General features: G+C 29.2%; 1 protein-coding gene across 4 annotated transcripts in view; it reads right to left on the minus strand.

Moving 5' to 3' along the window:
- LOC107451315 (uncharacterized) overlaps positions 1–22,877 on the minus strand; it is a 39,689-nt gene that overhangs the window by 13,625 nt on the left and 3,187 nt on the right. Inside the window, exon 1 of one of the 4 annotated variants that reach the window (XM_016067377.4) lies at positions 15,921–16,060. The exons of 1 other annotated variant lie outside the window; for it this stretch is intronic. The gene's annotated coding sequence lies outside the window, so the exon portion shown is untranslated. Of the gene's footprint in view, positions 1–11,905; positions 12,232–15,920; positions 16,061–22,877 lie in introns of those variants that run through there. 2 more of the 4 variants (XM_016067381.4, XM_016067376.4) reach the window with 2 other exon arrangements.

Genomic DNA, 22,877 nt, shown 5'->3' on the forward strand with positions numbered 1-22,877 from the left:
AAACTATACCTTGGTTTGGAAAAGCATCGTTTTTCTAATGCACTAAATAAAATACTACAAATAAAAATTTCTTCCATATATGACAAGGTGACTCATAATGAGTAATCTTAATGTATATTTTTAGAATCCTTATAAAAAAATTGAAGTAAGAAAGGGAATTACATTAAGGGTTTACAAACTATTTTTTACTGAAAAAAACAAATACACAGTCAAAATGTAACGCATCATTACTGAGAAAGAAGAATTCGTAACTATCGAAACTTGTTTGATTACCGGAAGAAACAAAGAGAAGATGATAGGCGATTATGAAAAAAGCAATTCAAAGTTTTCATTACGTAATGATATTGGTTTTAATGTTTTTCTCACTGGGATTTAACATATTTTGATAGCATTTTTGTTTCCTTTCGCTTAAATATTTATTATTTACGAGCTCTAATAGGCATATGTTTTTGATTTTCAGTGTGATCGCGGAACATCTTCTATGCATAATTGAATTAATTCCAAATACAAGAAGATAGTAGTGGCATTTAGACGCATTGACGATCGGGTATTGAAAAGAATAAGACGGAATAAGCCAAATAAATAATTTCAATTATATTCTTTTCTGCTTAAAAAAACATAAGAATAAAAGTGTCGTGGATGAATTCACAGAAGAAAATCTCAGATGTGATAGAATTTAAAAATTGAAAACTAAATAACTTGTTCTTTGAAATGATTATTGATAGTTATTTCTTTAAAATTGTGCTTAGTTTTTTTTTCAAAGCATCTATTTTTATTTGTATTTTTATTTATTATTTTAGTTTCTTTTAGAATTTTTAGGTTTAATTTAGTTTACTGCTCCCTAACTAGAACTTTTTTCGGGTTTTCTGATAAATAAAAAAATATGTATTAGGAGTCTCTAATTATTTTTATGGTTTCCATAAATAGATCAAGAATAGTCTTCCTTTATTATTGATTAATACTTACTGTAATACAAAGTGCTTCTATTTCGAGCGAAAATAAAATCAACAGTATACTCGTATGCTACTTATTTTTATCTTAGAAAGTAAAATTATGTATCAAATCGTTACTATTTTGTAAAAAAATAAGATATTGAGAAAGGTATAATCCACTTGAATAAAAACAATGCTTAGTTCTAATTGAAAGCAAAATTATTTATTTATTATTATACTTACTTTCTGATAAGCTTAGTTTAAAAAGCACTGTATTTTTTCTGAAATTAATTATTTTGTTATATGAGTCAATTTTATTTATTGTAAGAAAAGGTTTTGAAATAAAAAGGGGAAAAAATATCATTTCCTAAAGAAAGATTTTTCAAAGTGTAACCGAATCATATTGAATTTTTGTATAAGTATTTCTAGTGTTCTACCGATTTGCTAACGTAGAGTGCTCCGTAAGGACTTAATATATATTTTTAGAATCCATTTGAAAATTAAATAAAAAAATTTATGAATATTAAGAGTCTCAAATTAACATTCAAAAGAAGAAAAAAGAAAAAACGCTATCAAAATCTCGTCGATGAGACTTCTAAACGCAGCTCGAAATGCGTGTTTAAGAAAATGGGCGCAGCTTAAAATGCAAAATAGACACATCTCAAAATCCGTGTTAAAGAAAATGGATATTGGACACAGCTCGAAATGCGTGTTTTAGAAAATAGACCAAGTTAAAAATGCGTGTTTAAGAAAATGAACACAGAAAAATACCCGCCTTTCCATTCTGAATTACAAATTTAACAATTAAAAAATGATTTTCGTGCTTACTTTTTCTCTCATAATGTAAACACTATATATAATCATTGCTGGCAAAGTCCTGGGCCTTAGGGTCGAAGTGGTTAGATGTTTACAAATGTAACTTTTCTATTAATACTTTGAATTCAGAACTCTAAACGATAAAGTGAGTACGTAAATTTTCTACCATTATTATAAATTTATACGACCTTGAGAATGCAACTGTTGACTTTTAAAGTCAACTGTTGTTCCAAGGAATTTACGTAAATTCACGATATCATATTATAAATTTGTTTGGGTTCATTAGCTTATGCTTTTAAGAAAAAGAAGAAAACTCATAAAAGAAGTTCAAAAATAGAAGAAAATGCTATGCTCATTTTCTATAATAGGTATGTTCATTTTAGTTAAACACGCATTTCCAGCTGTCCATTTTCCTAAACACGCATTTCGAGCTGTGTTCATTTCCTTAAACACGCATATCGAGTTGTGTCCTATTTCTTGAACACGCTTTTCGAGCTATGTCCATTTTCTTGAACACGCATTCCGAGCTTTGTCCACTTTTTCAAACACGTATTTCGAGCTATGTCTAGGAATAAAAGCTCGCCGATGATCAGTGGGAATCTGTAGTTATTATTGCGGGACTTAAAACAATAAATCAAGTTTGATTGCATTGAAAAAAGTTAGTCTAACAATTACCATGATTATGAAGTTTTCAGCCTCTAAATCCTCAGTAGTGATTCGTTAAACTTCGAGAAAGATTTCCCCCCACTTTTTATGATTAATTTGCAAAGGCTAATGTGCTTTATAAATGCGAAAAAAATATTCTAAACAGATATATTAAGAGCGGATATTGCGAAACACTCAACATGCAAAAAACCTAAATGTCAACTTAATAATTAAAATCTAGTCACAGTGTTTTTAAAAGATGGTTCTAAAAATGCATAATAAAGCCACATCAGTTTTTATTTTGACATGAAATTCTTTTAAATATTCTTAAAATTTTTATTATTCGAAGTAGATAACCAGCATTCTTCTGAATATCTATCGCTTTTTCTTTTCATGTTTCACTCAACAACATTAGTGTATTGTAATATTCATAAGAAGATTTTTAAGCATTAATTAATTAATTAACTTCAATCCAGAAAATATTTTAGTCCTTGGAATTGTACGTAAGAACACGTTTTTGGGAAATCTCACGTGATTTTAGACTTACAACAATTTTTTTTCCTTTTTTGACAATACGTGCTCAAAAACGTAGTGAATTATTTTTACTTTTGACTACTTTTTAATTTTTTTCTAATTGAACTAAGTTTTCAGTAAAATAGTTTTCAAATAAGTTAATATTTAATATAAAAAAACTTTTTAAAATCGTGAAATGGAAATTATTGGGCTAATCTACAATAAAGTTACAATAAAGTACAATAAAGTTTAAACATTAAAAAAAATTGTTTTCGTGGTTTTCTTATACATATAACAGAAATGTGAGTTAGTTCCATCAAAAAATCCTCCACATAGGCTAGTTTGCTCCAATGCTTGATCCCGGAGATCCTTTGTCCTCACGATTAGGTTCAAAATTGCAAGTCTACTGAGTTGAACATTGATAGTCAAATTGCGTCTGCTGTATTTTATAAAAAATTGTGTCTGCTGTATTTTATAAAATGAAATAAAATAAAAAAAGAGGGGAAGCTGGAAGGAGTTGAAACATCTTATTTAACCCTTTGTATCACCGCGTTACATATCTGCAACATACATGAAAATTCAATCCTATAATGAGCTGGATTTACCTATAAAATCAAACCAAGTTCAGGTAAAGAAAATATTGCAAACTCGGGGAAACCAAGTCTTGGTGCAGCTACCAATATTTTAATGCGTTTAGCAAGATTTGTTCCACGACATAATTGCAGGATATACAATTTTTTTACAACAATCCCCTTGATTGTATATTTGGCTAAGGAGGGATTGAAAGATGTGGTGTGAGACTTTGTTACCTTAAAAACAACAATTTCGAAATTTTTCACATGAAGTTTGAAATATATTGGAATTTTTGTGCTATTTTTCGCGATATTGGAGATGTTCAACAAATGCTTTTTATCAATAAATTTTTAATTTTAAGGTCTTGATTTTTTCTTTATTTTTTACACGCTTAATGTGATGTATTCTAACATCCGCGTAAATATTTCTTAAATCAGAGTTGTTGAGTTACAAAGGGTTAAAATGTTGCTCGTTGAAACCTTTTCTTACGCCTTATTAATAAGGACAAAATACTGAAATTAACAGACTTAATATAGTATTTAAATCTTGAATATGCATAGTAAAATCTTGAATGAGCATTAAAATTTTTTTGTTTAAATTCAATTAAAAGAAACTGTCATGAGTTATTATGAAAATTTTTACTTAGCTTTTAAAATGTTAAATTATTACCCAAAACTTCAAACGTAATTTGATTTCGGAAGCTGAATTTAACATAAAAAAGAAAAGAGTGCTTGCTTAAAATCGAAACAAATAATTTTTAAGCTTTAATAGTTTGATATAAACACAATATTTCCGAAATCATACTAAATTAAATTCTTTATAAAAATCAGCAATTAGCTTAAAATTTATCCTTTTACATCTAGTTGTGATTGTAACTAGTCAAGTAGCGCGTGTTTGTTTTATGAATTTTAAGGAAATAATAGGAACTCATTACTTATTTCGTACAGCACGCAACAGTAGGAATATATTTACTTATTGAATAAATAAAACAGGTTCCCCATGTTTTATTTCTGTAGCAACGAGGCGTGGTTGAATATGATATTCCATTTATTAATGTACTTATGCATGAGCCCGCAATAAAATCAGTAAGGTCAAGCATGTTTAGCTAATGTTAAAGTTAGCATAGCATGATTAGGCTGATGCATCTTATTTACTAAACCATTTTTCATTAAGAATCCAGAAAAACTAAGCATTACATATTTTTAGATATATGTTTCTTGAAAGGATTAAAAGAAAATCTCTTAGTGGGCTTCATCTTCTGCTTACCTCACTCACAACCTCCCCATGATCATTTTCGTTCATATATAATAAACAGATTGTTGCATCAAAATTAAAAATTTTCTGTTTGAAGATCCTAAATTATATTTTTTTATTTCATAAATAAAGATTGGAGATAGATTAATTTTCTCGTTTCTATTGGTATAACATAATTTTACTTGGTTACAATTTCATCGACAAACTTAACATTTTTTAGCTCCTATTTAATTTTCAGTTACTCAAAAAATCGTAAAATGTTTCTTCACTTAACACTAGAAAGACGGAAAATTAGTATATACCTACATTGCCCAAAAGCAGTCAAAATGATTGGATTGTGAATGCGTAAATAAATTTGTTTAAAGTTAATTTTTAAAGTTTTTTACATTATTTACAGTTATATAACAAGTTATTAGTAAATATTAACAATAAAAAAAATTATATGTGGTACAAAAAGTCACAAAGAAATTGTGTCAATATATACATCATTGTTTTTCTAATTGAAATTAAAAGCAGTCAAAAATGACTTCCTTAGGCAATCTAGTGTTAAGAGATCATTTAGTAACAGTACAAAGAGTGAATACTGATGACCAATATTTAACAGTTATTTCGTATTCATTATTTTTATTATATACGTTAATTGGACACAATTTTGTATAATATATTCATTTTAGAAATAAATATTTACTAATAGCGTAATTACCGTTACATGAATGCAAAGCAGTATCTTCTGTTTACTGTGAAACATTGCTAATACCACAGGATTATTATCTGATGAGAGAACTTCATCCCCTTAAGAAATATAAATAGGAAATAACAAGTTCCAAGCACTCAAAGATAGGCACCCATTTTCTAGATTTGTTCCTTCTCTTTACTTTTCCATTTTTCGATGGGTATTCTATGTTTTATGTTTAAATCAGCTTTGTTTCTTCTCTTTCACCTTTGGCAAGTCTTGAAAATGGGTGCTTTTGAGCACTTGAAACATATCGACTGTTATTTCCTATTTATATATTTTTGTAGCAAATTTCTTAATGAGGAATTTTTTATCTTACCGTTTCAGTTTCTTAGGATTATTTATTTAATCATAGGATTACTTTATAACATAATAAAGGAACAACGCTTTAAGTTTTAAATCTTTAATTTTGAATAATAATCAAAATATGAAACAGAATTATACCAGAGAAAAATTTTGAAAAGGGATTCGAATAAATATTACTGGAAAATATCGATAAGTAAGGGATAAATAAGTAATTTGAAGGTGTATATATTTATAACGCTTATTAGCTTAATGCTGATGATTCCCAAAGATGGATTTTCTTTGTTTATTAATGATCATACCATTTACTTTTCTGATTGATGAAAATGTTCGAAACGGTAATACGACAACTAACTTTTTATGACATATAGAAGTATATCATTCCAAAGTTATTTAGGGATTTTGGGGCCTTGTTTTAAGAAAGAAAATAATAATGAATCAAATTATACCAGTACGTACCAATGCTCTTTAGACCAAAAAAAAAGAGCATTTTTATAAGTTATTATAAAGATTTACAAATAGTTTTGTGGAGTTCGCTAGATCAGACCGGCGGATCGGAATACCGAACCTGCAACCTCTCATCCTGATATTCTTTCTGCTGTCAGAAATTAACTGCAACTGACTGAAGGATACTGACGTCATAATTATTCATCGCACATTTTCTCCAGTATATATATGCATCTGTAAAACCACAAAACTACTACTACTCTGTTATACTCTATTTTGAATTTTAATTTGTTTTTAAGTTAGTCACGCAGCTTTTGTGACTCTATCATTTTCCCGGAAAATAAAAGTGTTTATTTTTACCTTCTGATTGTTTTGATGTTGTCTTTGGTTCCGTAAAAATGTAGAAACGCTATTCCTCGTTCCCACAGTTTTATTAAAATATTAAAATTTTTTTAAAGTGCCATGACTTAAATTTTTAATTTTTCTTTTTTAAATTTGAAATTAATATGTAATTTGAAAACTACCTTTTTCATTTATCTGATAATTTCGATTGTCAAATTTCCTTCCTTTTCTAGCAGTGAAAGGACAGAAAATTTATAATTTTATCTAGATTAGACTGAATGGGTTAAAATTTAAATAAGGCGATCATCATACCACAGTTTTTTTTAAAAAATACTTTTTAAAATGCTAGGAGAAATTTTTAGGTTGAAATATAATCATTAAAGAATTTGAATAATGTTAGCTCGTACGAAAGAAAACAAATAGTAGAGAAGTACGGGAAAAATTAAAATATTGTTTCAATTTTCTAATTGGGGCATATTACTTTTTATTCAACATATTTTGAAATTTTATTGCAAGTGTTCTGAAGTGTTGTAAATTAATATCTATAGAATGATCGAATTTTAACTTTTATCAAATAAGATATCATGATGTTAAACAAATTATTAAATAGTTTCAGCTGCTAATTATTAACTAAGTTAAGAAATTAAATTCCTCAACATCAGATTTGAAAGCATATTAGCTGAAAAATTAAAATGAACTGGGCTTATTAGTATGAAATAATATAAGTATTATTATTAAGTATTATTATTATTAAGTAACATTAAATACATTAGTCTTTGTAATCGGGAAAATCTATTTCTAATAGTTTGTTTGAAAGTGACTATTAGTTTTTTCGTTGGTTCAAAAAATAACAGTGTGCAATAAATTTTTCATAATCAATTACTATTTTATGACATAAATTAATAATTGTAGAAAAGTTTTAAACCATGAAAAAAACTACGTCACGATAAGTTATTTAACCTTACAAAGTATACATTTTAAATTAAAAAACGTTAAATAACTATTGATAAATATTTTTTTGAAAGAAATGCTTATTGTTTTAATTAAATCATGATAAAACGTAATTAGATTTTTCTTAAAAGATTTATTATTTTTATTAAAACTTAATTTTTAATTCTGATTAATTTTTTACACATTAAGTGTAAAAGATTTTACCAATGTCCCCAAGTGCAATCTCCGAATAAATACCATTCAAAAATTCGCTCTCATATTTCTGTTTACGAATATTTCTCTTCTTCAAGTAATAAATTTAAGCAACTTAATAGCTTCTAATCAATAATTATTTTTAATAAAATTAGTTATTGAATAATTAGGTTATTTAAAAACATTTGGTTAACCATCATCAATAAAATAAAGTTGTGTTCCAGAGCTTTTTAAGTTTCGAACAAATGATTGTAGCTTCAAGCATTAGATTGTCGTTTTCACGGTTTGAGTAGAGAGATTTATGTTTCACTAACTTAATAAATATTAAATATTATACAATATTTATAACTATTATTTGATAATTATGTTATAGCTTGTAGTAAAGAAATTTAACTGAAAAAGATAGCTTGTTGTTCTTAAGTATAAAATATAAAACTAATTGGTTGAACAGTTACCGAGTAATAATAATGTAATTTGAACAAAAGTGTAATTGTAAAAAATTAAAAAAAAAGTGTGCTGAGCATGCGCATTTAACTAAATGTGTGTAGTAAACATACACTTTTATAAAGCATAAGTGTAAAATACAACACCAGTGGTATGCAGAGATGTGTGGATGCCCGAGACAAACTTTTTGATCAGATGCCCCTGAACTGAGTAAAATCACTGAAGCTATAAAAAAAAATCAACTTAATCATAAAAATCAAATTTAATTAAAAAAAAATCTATTTAGTTAAAAAACCCATTCAATTTGAAAAATCACAAAAAATAAATTTAATAAAAAAAGGGAATTAAAAAATGATTTGATTAAAAAATATTATTTTAATTAAAAATTCTATTAAATTAAAAAATCTGCTTGATTCCTGAAAATATAATTAAAAAATCTATTTGATTAAAATACCTAATTAAAAAATCTAATTAGAAAATCCATTTGTCAAAAAAAAAAAAAAAATCGGAAAAATATTTTTATAATAAAAATCTAAATCTATACTTTATATTCAGTTTTTATGTAAATATAGGCGAGGATAATTCTAGACAAAAAAAAAATTAAGTTTCTGCCTCCTTGGATCTATTCTCTGCATAGCCTCTATAATGCATATATACTGAGAGCAAATGTCCGCTGAAAAGACAAGGAGCAAAATGCTGTGAAAGGATGGTGAAATACTGCTCTACCGCATATCCACACCATTTTGATCATATATTTCCTTCAAAAAAAGTTCGTAGTTGAATCTAAGTAGACTCGTGAAATTTTGTGATATCGATCCAAGGCTTAATATAGTCGAAGCCAAAGTAATGCTTATTCTTTTCTTTTCTTTCCATTTATGTAACAAAAAGTTTTATTGTTTATTTTTTGATCATCTGAAGATACTTTATCTCGGATCTTTAAGATTTGGGCTAGAATAACCTCTGTCCTTCTGAAAACTTGAGTTTGATGTTATAACATATGAAGGTTTCGTTTTTACGCAATCTTTAATCAAAGCACGCTGGATCATTACTGCTTTATTATTAAAAACAACACATTTTTCATACGAGTAAAGAATTTTTCTTTTCGCAAGAAAATAGTTTCAACGGAAAAGAATAAATGCATTTTTTTTTGTATAACTAAGGAAAAACTGAACCAAGCATGCTGTTCATGTAAAAAAAGAATTTTGTTAGAAAAAAATGCAAGGTTTAAGCACAAGAGTATCGAAAAAAAAGGGAATAAATAGCCACTTTGCCACCAAAATAAAAAACGCAACTCAAAAGTCGTTTAATGAAGGTATAAGGGCAATTCACGTTTTCAGACTCGTTTAGCTAACACAGGATGCCCAAAAAGAATGAAATGGGATCAAAAATTTAAAAAGTGCGTGTGAAATATTTTCATTAATATCAAAAAAAAAAAAAAATCTGCCATTTGTGGGGGAGATAGCAAAATCTTAAATAGGAGCCTCCAGTTTTTGAGAGTGTTAGGAAATGGATGCTTCAGAGGAAGAAAAAAAAAACCACAATTCAAGTTACAGATTCTTTTGAATTTTGGTTAACAGATGAGATGGTGCTGTAATATCAATATGAAAATGGGATGAAAAACGTTTAAAATGGAAGTATCTCGAGAAATATGAATCACATCAAGTGAGTAAAAAATAGTCATGTTTGATAATGAAAAAAAATAACTCATGATCATGTGACAAACTTGACATTCAACCTTAAATTTGACCCAGCAGTCACCCCAATTAATCGATGCCTTTATTTCCCAGTAAGGAACAGGGTATGCATTATACGCGATTCTACGCTTGACAAACTACCATAGCATTAAATGAGGGTAAGTCAGAATGATGACTAAATTTAAATATACTTTAATTTAATTTAAAACCTAGTAATAAAAATTTTTGTTGTGTTACATAATTTTCGAAACTTTAAGGTTGCAGAGGTGAAAATTAATTTAAAAATTCATCATCGACGGTGATAAAAAAGGTTATTAACTGTTTCAAATTTATTTAATAAATTCCAGTTGCTGCATTAAAAGAAGTAAATCTAAAATTCGCTAACAATAAAAAAAATATTTATAATATGTTTCATAATAAGATGTCAAATTTTAAGTAATAATTCAGACAATAAATATGTTTTATTTTCCCATTCTTTCAGAAACTCTTTAAAGCGGAATTTTTATTAAACATATTTTTCATACTTTTAATTCATTATTTTGCATCAATTTTATTCAAAATAAGGGAAAAGTATTATAATTAGAATTTTAATAATTTATGGTTATGAAATAAAGCATGAGACACCAGTGTCTTCTTCTGCGTTAAAGGCAAAATCTTCGAAGCACGGTTCAATTACAAACGATACGTTTTCAAATTTGCAGTTATTTAGATCTAAGAGAAACATTTATTCATCTTTGAAATTTTATTTACAAAATTAATCGTCGATACATTTTTGAATATGAATGAAAAAAAGAAATTTCAAGCCACTTTTTATATTTTAGTACAAACATAATTCCGACAATCCAACAGAGTTTTTTATTAACTATACGACTTTTTTTCAAAATTTAAAAAATATCAAAATTATTTTTGCCTTTAATTAAAGCGTCAGAGAAAAATATATAAAAAAGGACACCAGTGTCACACCTGCGTCAAAAAAATTACCAAATTTTTCTACTGGAAGAATCATACGTTCTATTGCGCTATGTTTGACAATTAATGATGGTTCGAAATTTTATTATAATTCAAATTTAGGTATAGGATTGCAAAAATTGTAAAGCACGCAACACTGGTAGTATTCGATAAAAAAAGTTATCTATGCGTTAATTTTATTTAAACAAAGTGTATTGCATAAGTTGCGAATATGTAGTGTATATGACATAAATGAAATAGAATTCAGAATTAGATGCTTCTAATGTTATTGCCATTGTCCTCTTGATAAATATCTATGTTAGCGATGCAATAAATCACTTGAATTCTTATAACTTCTTGACTTTATAATAAGTTAGAAAAAACGTAATGGTTTAACGACATGATAAGGATAACAGCTATCCAATAGTTACGAAATATATCAAAATGATTTATGACATTTTTTAAAAAAGCACATCAATTTTGTGTTAGGACAATAATTAAATTAGTTTAATTTCTTCATTGCCTCAGCCCACGTATGTGCACTTTCGCTTCTTAGCTTGTAAAAACACGCTATAAGAAAATTTATAATTTACTCTCATTGAAACATTCGTCAACGTTTAAACTTTCTGGGGATTCCAAAAGATACAGAAAATGAAATTTATTTCAGTAGAATTCCACTTAAATAGAAGGGATTTTCGAAAAAGGACTAATCCTAGTGCTCGGAAACATAAGTAATTTTAAATATTATAAAATTTAATTATTCTGAAAACAATTTTTAAGGCAGTATTGCATAGTATATAATGCTTTGTATTTTTTAACACTGAATTTTTTTCTACATAATCAATAATATTATTCATTATTGTATTTGAATCGACTATAATATAACAATATACATTCCTATTTTAGGCGCAATTTAGCTTTCGAAATATTTATATTCGTTTACTTAATAAAACCGAAGTGACACGTACATGTGGTTAAAATTATCAGCTCAATGGCAATATAATTCATATTTTATTTATCTTATTATGACTGTAAAATAGAAATTTGAAACTGTGAAATAATTTTTTCAATTTTTTTTAGACTTCAGTAGTGAAGAAGATAATGAAAGAAATACTCACGATTTCTGTATTTATTTCCACAAGAATTATATCAATCTATATATCCACCGGAATTATAACAATTGTAAACATTGAACTTGAATTTCTTTTAAAACATGACTTATAAAGCTGTTGTGATAACAAATATGGCTAAAGTGATTATAGACATACAAATGCGACCCACCAATCTATATGAGAAATTATAAGAAAACAAACATTTCAACACATCAAGAAAAGCCATTACCATCTGTCTCACAGAAACTAGACTGACACTAGTTGAACCAACTTGGGTGATCTTTTTTAAAAAAAATTGAACACTTGCCAATTTATTTAGAGCGTGATCTCTGTGTCATTTCGGATAGACTTACACAGAATAAAATGCTTGTTGTGGCAACACTAAGCATGTTTACGTTTTGAATTATGAATTATTTATAAAACTTTTTCATACAGAGTTTCTATTGTAAGTGAATCTCGGGAATCATTGTATGGCAAATTTAAAATTGTAACTCGAAAGAAAATATTTTTTTCTAATACAATGCATTCTGCTATAACGAAATATTTAAATATGAAGTGAAAGACTGCGGCGGAGTATGTTTCGCATTTAACCTCGTAATTAATTTGACACTGAAAGGAAAGTTAAACTCCAACTAGCCGACCGCAGTATGGAGAAAAAACTCATTAACCCTTTGACGCAGAATGTTTATCAATAATATTTATTTTCTATTTTTTATTAATTTAAGTAAAAATGGGTGAAAAATATCATATTTAGCGTTTTAATAATTTATGGTCATGAAATATAGAAGGAAACATCAGTGTCTTTTTCTACGTTAAAGGTCAAAATCAATTATTGATAAATTTTTGAAAAAAATTCAAACCAATTTTTTTATATTTTAGTACAAATGTAGTTCTGATAATATAACAGATTTTTTAGTAACTATTAAACTGTTTTTTATGAATAAAAAATAGCAGAATATTTTTCTGATTGTAATTAGAGCGCCAGAAAAAATATATAAAAGACACACTGGTCTCCTATTTACGTCAAAGGGTTCAGTGCAAAATATATGCAATAAACTGAGGAACAATATTTAAAATGAAAATATTCTGAAATATTCTAACGTATTAATGCTCTGCCACAAAAAGGGGTATTAATAGGAAAAATACCCATATGAAAAATGTGGCACCACATACTTGTTTATTCAAAATGTATATGATATGATATTGTATGATTCTGTATGATATTTTCTTGCTGTTTCAAACTACTTTATGTAAAAAATTTTTATTTCTCCTTCGATCCAAATGTAAGTATTTACTTAGACCACATTTAAAAGTGTTAACAATTAACCAATTTTAAAAGTGTTTTAATCAAATAATATAATTATAAAATCTCATACCAAAAGAAAAAAGGATATTTGATGTCATTCCGTTGGCTGTTTATTTTTTAATATGCATACTGTTAGGATAGTTATAATTTGAATGCTCACAGACTCTTTATACATAATTGCAAGTATAAGGTGTTTATATTTAACAAATGCACACACGTGTATAAAGTTATGTAGGAGTGATGAGAGACTAAAGATTCCTGCCTAACACAAAAAGGGTTAAAGATTTGTGCCTCGAAAGCACTAGATTTTATATGTGCTTACAAATGAAAAGCATACAAATGCTTAAATCAAGTTTAAGGTATCACACTGGTTTTGACCGGTTTTTTTCTTTACAATAAAAGTCTCAACTAAAATTTTAATTTTATGTTTGGTAAGTAAGGGAGCTAAATTATAAATTTGAAATAAAGTTTAAAAATTTATAAAATATCTCTCAAAATAATGGCAACATTGAGTTTAAAAGCTGCAAATTTTTATTCATACGCAAACAGCTCTACAACAAATTGTAATGCATAAATTTTAAAATAATACATTGTTTAATACATTGAACTAAATATATTGTTCAATATTGAATTTTCAAGGAAAATTTCTGAATATTTTTCCTTAAAGCTTGATAAAAATAACAAATTCAAACTTAGACTTCAGCTTTCAGTTTAAAACATCGCCAAAATTTTACAAAATCTACATTCACAATCAAAGAATTCTATTTCAAAGAATTCTATTATAAACTCTTTTTGCAATGTGCGAGAGCATAAAGAAATTTTCTCAAAATCAACGTTCTTCAGAAAATGCATTTAAAATGCATAGAAATTCGGAAATATAAGAAAATTCTGACCTCAAAGAATTGCCAATTCGAAAATTAATTTCTGAATTTTTTTTTATTTGTCTTAAAAATGCAATTTATTTAAATAAATAAGAGTTCAAATACCTATAAAAAAAAGGAACATTTCATTTTCATTTTCTTGAGTTTACGTCCGGTTTCGGCTTTGTTTCTTAGTATACGAAAAAACAACAATAATTTCATTTCTAAAAATCGGAAATAAATTTTGTTAAGGGTTTTGCAAAGTTAATGAGTTAAAGTCTAGATATGGATCATAATAATAATAAAAATAAATCGAAATTTTCCTCGAAAATGCCTACTTTTACTCAGTCTGATATCGTAAGTATCTTTTATTAATTATTTTGTATTATATGGTAATTTCTACAAAATGTAAAACGATTTTTATTGGTTAAGCTAAGAATTTTTAATAATGTTTCGGGTACCCTTATTTTACTAGTAATCTACTCACTTTTCAATAGTTTTTGGGAGGAAGAAATTTTAAAAATGTATTTATCGCTTAAAAATGATATAATACCCTTACAAATTATGAAAAAATTATGTTTGAGTCTTAATTAGATTACAAGAGAATACTTAGTTTTTCCCGAATTAAATGTTAAGTTATATTGTGACTTTTCTTCATGATTCTCGACTTTGAAACGATGTATTTCAAAAACTGAACGATGGTATTTGGCATTTGAATACTTCGTGCTTTTTTTTAATTTTCAGGAAAATGAGAAAAAAAGTAAAAATTTCAATGTTTAATTCTTAAAATAATAGAAAAATATTTGCATTTAATCTTACTATTTTTAAAAAGAAATTTGAATTGAAAGAAAAAGAAGCTGAAAACAGTTTTTATTTATTCAAAATAAATTAAAAATCACGAAGATTAAAGCATATTTTTCCAATAATTAAAAATTAGAGCTATTTATTTTTTAAAGTTTAACTAAATCAAATATTGAATTCACATTCACGATTTCTCATTGATATGTGTCAGCTGATCTACAATCGAATGCCATCTAAATTTAAAAGACAAATTTCATCTTGTTTTTAAGTGACTATATCCTAAAGACGGAAAAAGAGGCCTTTATTATTTTTATTTAACAAAAAAAAATTTAAATGATTTGTTTTAAACAACTAAAAAAATTCTAGAAATTATCAGATGTGATATAAATAATAAGTGAAAGAACCCTCATAGTTCTAAAAAAGTGTGGAAATTGTACTACGGAAGCAGTTTCATATAAGCATCGAGTGCAAGATATTATCGAATTGAAATTAATTTGGACTTCACGTTATTTAAATAATAAATGTGAGCTGAATTGTAATGAAAGATATGAGCTGAGGATTACAACACAAATGATTACATCACAGAATCAATGAAAATCTCCAATTTTTTTAAAAGACCCTAAAAAGAGTTTTTTTGTGTAAAAAATTTAAAAAATATCATGGAGGATAAAGTTAATGAAAATGAGAAGATTTTTAGATGTTCTAAAAAAAGCAACAGAATTTGGACACAGAGAAAGGTTAAGGAAAAAAATAAAATGAAAATAATTGGAATTTTAAAACTACTAAATGTTTTTTTTGTTGAAAATTTTGACTAAATCAATTCATAATTTGATTTAAGAATACTATTGTAAAGCTTTTAAACAACCACTAAAATTTATTTGATTCAATAAAAAGAATTAGAAAAAATTATTTTTACCCCTACATCAAAGTTTTTACGCATAATAATAAAGTAGTTATATCTTCAGGCATGCTTTTTTGTTCTAATTTTGAAACCGCAATAGGATAGATTTATCGCTACAGTTAATTTATAAAAGTCTAAAACCTTCTTACTTACCCACTAAGAATACTATCGTTTTGTTCATGAAACTATCAACAACTAAACCGTAATGATAACAATTCAAGTTTAACGTAAACAGAATGAAAGTGCAAATATTTTCGCTTTTCAACGTACTTAACTTTTCAAAAATAAAAATGAGATAGTTTAAAAGAAGTAATTAATACTTGGGAACAAAGAACCGTTTCTCAGAACAAATGAATTGAATTACGGATTGTTACCATGAAAATGAATTATTCTTCTAAATATTTTTTATAAAAATAATTCATAGAAGGCGCAAGATAAGTTGTGTAAATAAATAAATTTGTGTTAATATAACATTATCTTTTTTATTCACTTTTAGATCTTTCCTAACTAATAATAACAACAAATAAGTCAGTATTTTAAGTCGAAATTAATTAAAATTGGCAAATTATGGTATGGTTAAAAGTAGTACAGAACGAAAATCTTATGAATTTTAGATTTATAATTGATAACTTAACTATAATGAAATATATTTGCATGACGTACCTTCGAATAGTATTACGAAATTAAAAAAATAGAGTTAATTTTCATAATACGTTTCTAACTGCTTATTTTTGTTGCTTTGAAAACACTTCATTTAAAGACAGGCATGAAAGTTTAAATTGGGGGTGGGGGTCTTCCCGTTCCACCAAACTTTCTGTAGCGTGGAAGAAGTGGTCAGAATCCCGCCGGTTTCTGCTTGATATATTTTTTCTAAATTTTACAATCTGTTCTTCAACGTGACAATACACGGTTCCCAGCAGATCATCGAAGTCAAGCATCACTGGCTGCTGTCAGTGTGCGGGTGGGTGACCACTTACATCAATCTGCGTAGGGTCAGAGGGTGTGCGGTGTTGGTCCTCGTTAAAGTGTTCTACCGTAAAGTGCTCGACTTTGCATGCAGGTCGTTGGGCTACCGAAGAGGGGGTGTCCTCACCTCTGCAGAGGATCAAAATTGTGATGGCATGTCTTCGGATCATCCTCAGGCATGTTTCTCAGACCGTCGCCAATGGCCCATTGTGCAGCTCTAGTGCGACGTAAATGAACTACAACAACAACAACATCAACGCGACAATTGCTTATGAGCAGTATTTTGCGGTTGTATTTTATTTTATTTTATAACTGTCGTTGAACAGCCGACCGAATTTTCAGTTTACAACTACCAATGTTCAACCCCGTACCCTTAAAAATTTTGAACCCAATCCAGAAGACAAAGGAATTCCTGGATCAAGTATTGGGAGAAATTCGCCTTCGTGGGGTACTTTTTGATGGAACTAACCAGCATTTGCGTTATATGGAGAGAAAAAGTACGAGAACCCCCATGGTTATAATGAAGGCAAGAGGACTCTAACCTATGATCTGTCTACCACTAAGGATATTTCACGTCAGCATTGTGATCGGTGCGAGCCGGGGGCGGAATTTGAATCAACCAGACATTGCCAGGATTCGATCCCTGGTGATCTCATTAGAGGTGAGCTCTATATCCCCTGAGACACCACGGATTTTGTAGTTGTATTAGCAGTATTTATGTCACACTGTAGTTGTACAATGTGCTATATGGTTTTGGTCTGGAAAAAATCACTTTGGATGATTCGAAGACCTGCCATCACAATTTTGATCCTCGGCGGAAAGGATGACTACCCCGCTTGGTAGCTCGACAACCTGTGACAGTTTAACGAGGACCGATACCACATACCCTCGGCCCTTTCACAATCTGCCATTTAATTGGGTCACTCACCCACTCACCGATCACTGCTAGTGATGCTTGACTTCTGTGATCTATTGGGAACTGTGCCTTACGGTCAATCCACTGTGTTACGCCATAGTTTGTAATGAGCACACAAGACTCTATATGTATGTTCAACAATAAATAAATAAAATAATAAAGATGGGTTGGCTTTGTTTATTTGTTTATTGTTACTCACATATATATCTATAGACTTTTTTGCTTATTGCAAAGTATGACGTATAAGCTTTTGACAAGCCTATATCATGAGTTCGAAAAGAACATCGCTAAGATACATATATTGCTACGGTGGGAATCAAACCTGTAATCTCCATACTTCCTGCAACCTCCAAACAGAGCGTGCGTTTGGCATAACGGCGAAACTGCTGGCACCGAAAGTTATCGTTTATGGTTTTGAATAGCGTAGTAGACAGACGTACGTTTCTGCCCTGCTTTATTTATAATAAAATATTTATAAATGCTTAATATTTCATTATAAATAAAGTTTACTTAAATCGTCAGGCTAGTGTTCTTGGTCAAAGACCCTCTCGCCAAATGAATGACAGCAAAAATGCCAGTAAATTATTCATATTGAGTATGTAATAGCGGACATAGAGATAGCTACCGTCTAATTCAGGGATGGGCAAACTTTTTTGGTTGAGGGCCAAAAATAGAGAGAAAAAATTTTTGGTGGGCCAAGTAAAACTTTCAAAATTTAAAAAAAAAGCTATATACAAGTTTTAATTTAAATATTTAGTGAGATAAATGAAATTGCGATTTCATTTTTAAAAATTCTTTACATTAAGGTTCGAAGTGAGATGTGCTTATTTTAAGGAACAAGGCTAAATGCTTTTCTGTTAGGCTACTTCTGAAATGAATTTTTCTAAGGTTCATAGTTGAAAACTCTTGTTCACATATATAAGATTAAGCAACATTGTGCTGATTTTCTGGGCATGAAATATTAAATTTTGGAAGCTAGCTTTTGGTAATGATTTGTAAAACTTTGGCATATTTAGAAGCAACTGCTTCAGATGATTGTTAGATTGTCCGCTCGCTGGATCCTAAAATGAGCAGTCTGCCAAATGTGAAGTACAATTTACCTATATTAGATTCCTCGAGAAAGACAAATGCTAGTTGGAGCCAATCTAAGGCTATTCTATAAAGAACTTCTGAATTCTATAAAGAACGTTGAAGCTGTCTGTGCTAACTATTTCCATTAATTTATGTTTTGTAGAACAAAAATAAAAAGGTCATCAGTACTTTGTTAAAAAAGGAAAAACAGAAATAATTTTAAATAGTTGACAAGAAAATGGATGTATATTGTTTATATTTGCCACTGATCGGCAAATTAAAATTCTATCCGCAGGCCGGATAAAACCTTCCGGCGGGCCACAGTTGGCCCGCGGGCCGTAGTTTGCCCATCCCTGGTCTAATTATTCTAACGATTGACCTAAAGTTTGGGTTGGTTTAGATCAGGAGTGTCAAACTCAAAAGCTAACTTGGGCCAAACAAACAATGCTTAACTTTAGGTGGGCCGCAAAACAAAAATCAATGTTCATAGAAGCAAATATTTTTATTTTGAATAATACTTTGTAATAAACATATATAAAGTTAAATTATTATTCACGTCCTGCTACTTGACATCTCTTCTCTGCTACTATCTTTACTATTTCGGGGAGAAATTTTATTGACCGAGACTACTTTCAAAATTGACTCAACGTGAGCGTTATTAATGCGGTTTCGGACAGGAGATTTATTTCCATTCCTAACAGAAAATAATTGCTCCCACTGATAAGTACTTAATTAAAATAATTTAATAATACTAAATAATTTCATATGCGAATTTTCGAGTATTTTCAAACCTTGCGGTAAATATTCGTAAAATTCAGGCACATCCACTTCAATGAATTTTGCCTTCAAATTTGAGTCGTACTGAATCTCAATCACTTCCATTTGCATATAGCTGGGTACTGAGTCTATATTTATTGAGAAAATCGAAGAAAACAAACAAAATTTGACTTCCAAAGAATTTCTTTAAACCTTGTTTCAAAATCTGCTCTAAGATTTTAAATTTTTTTCTGCTTATTTTTGTTACGATGCAGTATAATCTAAACTAGATTTGTTCTTGTTGCACGTTAAATCTTCATTTTTCAGTTGCCTTTCCCAAAGAAATAGTTTACATTTGAATACTTTAATTATGTCAAACATGTTTGCACTGATCTGATCCTTGCCTAGTAACAATAAATTTAAATCGGATAATTGCTTGGTCATATCAACCATAAAAGATAAACCTTGCAACCATATTTAATCGGAGAACAAGCTCGTATCTTAATTTTTAGTATGCAAAAACTTACATATTTCTTCTTTCGAATCCCAGAATTGTTTGAGAACCTTGGGGCAAGATAACCAACTTACCTCGCTGTAGCAGGATAAACCTGAATATGTACTATCTATTTGATAGCTTAATGTGAAACGGCCATTTCAGCCATTTTGAATTTTATGTTTTCGCGCGTACAATTTAAAACCATCCGTATAGTTTATAAATAAAGTATATTATAATTTTATATGCTCGTTTCGTTTCTAATTCACATTTTCAAATTATTTTTACTTTGCTTCGGATATATTGACTGGGCCGCTAGTTTGACATCCCTGGTTTAGATGGTAACGTCGTCTACTCTAATGAGTTATATGTAACAGTCTTAATTCATGTTTGATGAGGAACCGAAGGAGATACTGGTGCATGTGAATATTATGATACCACAATTTAAATTGCGGGCAGATGTGGTTTGCTGTAAAGAAAATACAGCAAATACTAATCAAGGGGATGGGATAGTGTGGTAAAACGGTCATAAAATCCCCAAATATGCCAACTTCCCTTAACCTTCCGTTAGTCGCGCGCACCTCACAGGTGCATCCCTACTGCACTTCCACCTCCTTTGCCGTCAATAAATTTTTCCGGGGGTCGAGCCTAATGTTATGTTCCTAACTTTGGATTACTCAAATGTCCGTGTAAAACCGACCTTAGAACATGTCGATGGAGAGTTGGAACCGCTCAAATCACCCCTCTGGTGCAGCGCGACCATTGACGCAAGTATTATGGATATAATATTTTTATGAATTAAATATATATTTTTTATCTCATTTTCTGTCCTTCTCAACGTAGCAGGTATAAATCGTCAAGTTATATACACAGAAAATGGTTACGGAGTAAAAAATCGCAGAACCTTCTTGCGCCAATTGCTTGAACATCTTGTGATGGAGGAAGAGATCCGACGCGGGAGCAAGAAAAATTTATCTTCGGTACTTCACTAAATAAGTTTTTTGATATTTATCTCTCTAAAGAGTCTTAAATTGGTAACAATTAACTATTTAGACTAGACTAAATTTCATTTGGCTTTCAAAAAATCAAAAACACCTCACAGGTGCAACGCGATTAACCATGTCGGAAACAAGTGCGCGACTAACGGAAGGTTAAAGAATGACAATATTTATGGAGGGAAACCCACAAATTTGTGTCCAGGTGGCTATACTGAAATTCTCTTTACTTACATAAGTAATTTAAAATACAGAAAAAGTGAGTTCAGGCAAACATAAAGTAAAATTAAAAACTGAAAACTACAAACAGATTATAGGGAGAGAGCCACTGCGTAATCTTATACTTTCATAAATTGTTTCCATTTTGATAGTTTGAAACTTTCATTTTACTATTTGAAATTTCACGGCTTACCGTAGATTTGTCTGATCTCACTTTTTCTTTACTTCAAATGTTAAATTACTTATGGAGATCAAAGGGAATTTACGATGAAATATTTCTGTCTTGGTATAACGCCATCTTAAGCACCTATATTTGGGGGTATAATGTGAAAAGTTACGAAGTCAATATTTGAAAAAAATGCCTTGATGTACTGATGACCTGTCACCTTTCTCGGAAAAAAGACCAGGTCAGCATACGTAGCTTATGGCACTATACCCACCATGATGTTTTTATTTCCTAAATAGGTGGCAGGAAATTAACTGATTTAAATATAATCACTTATCGTTTTTTCCATTTTTTGACTTTTTCCCTTTTGTTAGTATCCCTGCATATGAGGTTTCAGACTTGCCGAAGTTACTGAGCAATCTTAGCTAGCAACTACAAATAGCATTTGAGTGCTTTTTTGAAGTTTAATCTATATTTAAACTAAGAATTTAAATGTTTAAATATTTAAATTGATATTTTAATCTAGAATCAACTTCAATCACTTATATACTATTTACTGCTGAGTGATGAAGTATTTAGAAGTTTGGGGAACGAACCTTACTCTTTATTTCATATTCCCAGATCTTATTCTCTCGGCTTCATTGAGTTACAGAACAAATGCAACCAAAATTTATAAGTTGAAATTTCTTTTAAAATAAAAATATTCTAGATTTCATTAAAAAAATTTTGAGTTAATATTTTTGTATCACATTCAGTGAAATGACAGTTTCAATAGAAAAAAAATCACTTTTTTTAGTTAAGTTGAAATCATGTCAAAGCTGGAATAGCCTGGCTCGTAGAGCGTTGGGCCTATGTCCGAGTGGTCGTGAGTTTGATCTCTGCCGGCCGAAGACTCTCCGTGTGTAAAAAGATGACTAGTGCACGCTAAATCTGTTGGGGTCACAGAGTCCGCTAAGTTCCTGTAAAAAATCAATAACTCTGGGGGTACTGGATAGGGGATTGATCGTGCACTGATTCAGGTCAAAATTACGACCTGCGGATTGATGGATGGCGTGTAAACGTGTCCTCTCTGTAAAACAGGATGGGAAGTATACATGTCTCCGGATCATCCTCAGGGATGCTTCCAAGACCGTCAACAATGGTCATTTCTGCAGCTCTATTGCTACATAAACAAATGTTCTGCACCGTACCGAAAGCATATCGCTTGATTATGAACTAAGAGAATCACTTTTTTATAAGGGTACGTATCTTATTATAGCAAGCTAGATAATTTATAGCAAGGCATTCCGTGAATAAAATCTGAATGTGGCGTGATTAAAAAATTATTAATACTATAAAAAAGGTGGGGTTGAAGTCATGTTGTTTTTATTAACTCATTAATGAGTACTGTATTTAGTACTTTTATAACAATATTCTTAAAATTATAAAGAAGGACGTGGAAAAAGCGAATTTTACAAAAAAGAAATACCACATGGAAAAAGAGAATACAACGTTGAAAAAGAGAATTTTACTCTATTTTTATTGTACT

Source organism: Parasteatoda tepidariorum, chromosome 8, assembly GCF_982258835.1.
Source record: "Parasteatoda tepidariorum strain Cologne lab strain chromosome 8, Ptep-v5.0, whole genome shotgun sequence".
Lineage (NCBI taxonomy): Eukaryota > Metazoa > Arthropoda > Arachnida > Araneae > Theridiidae > Parasteatoda > Parasteatoda tepidariorum.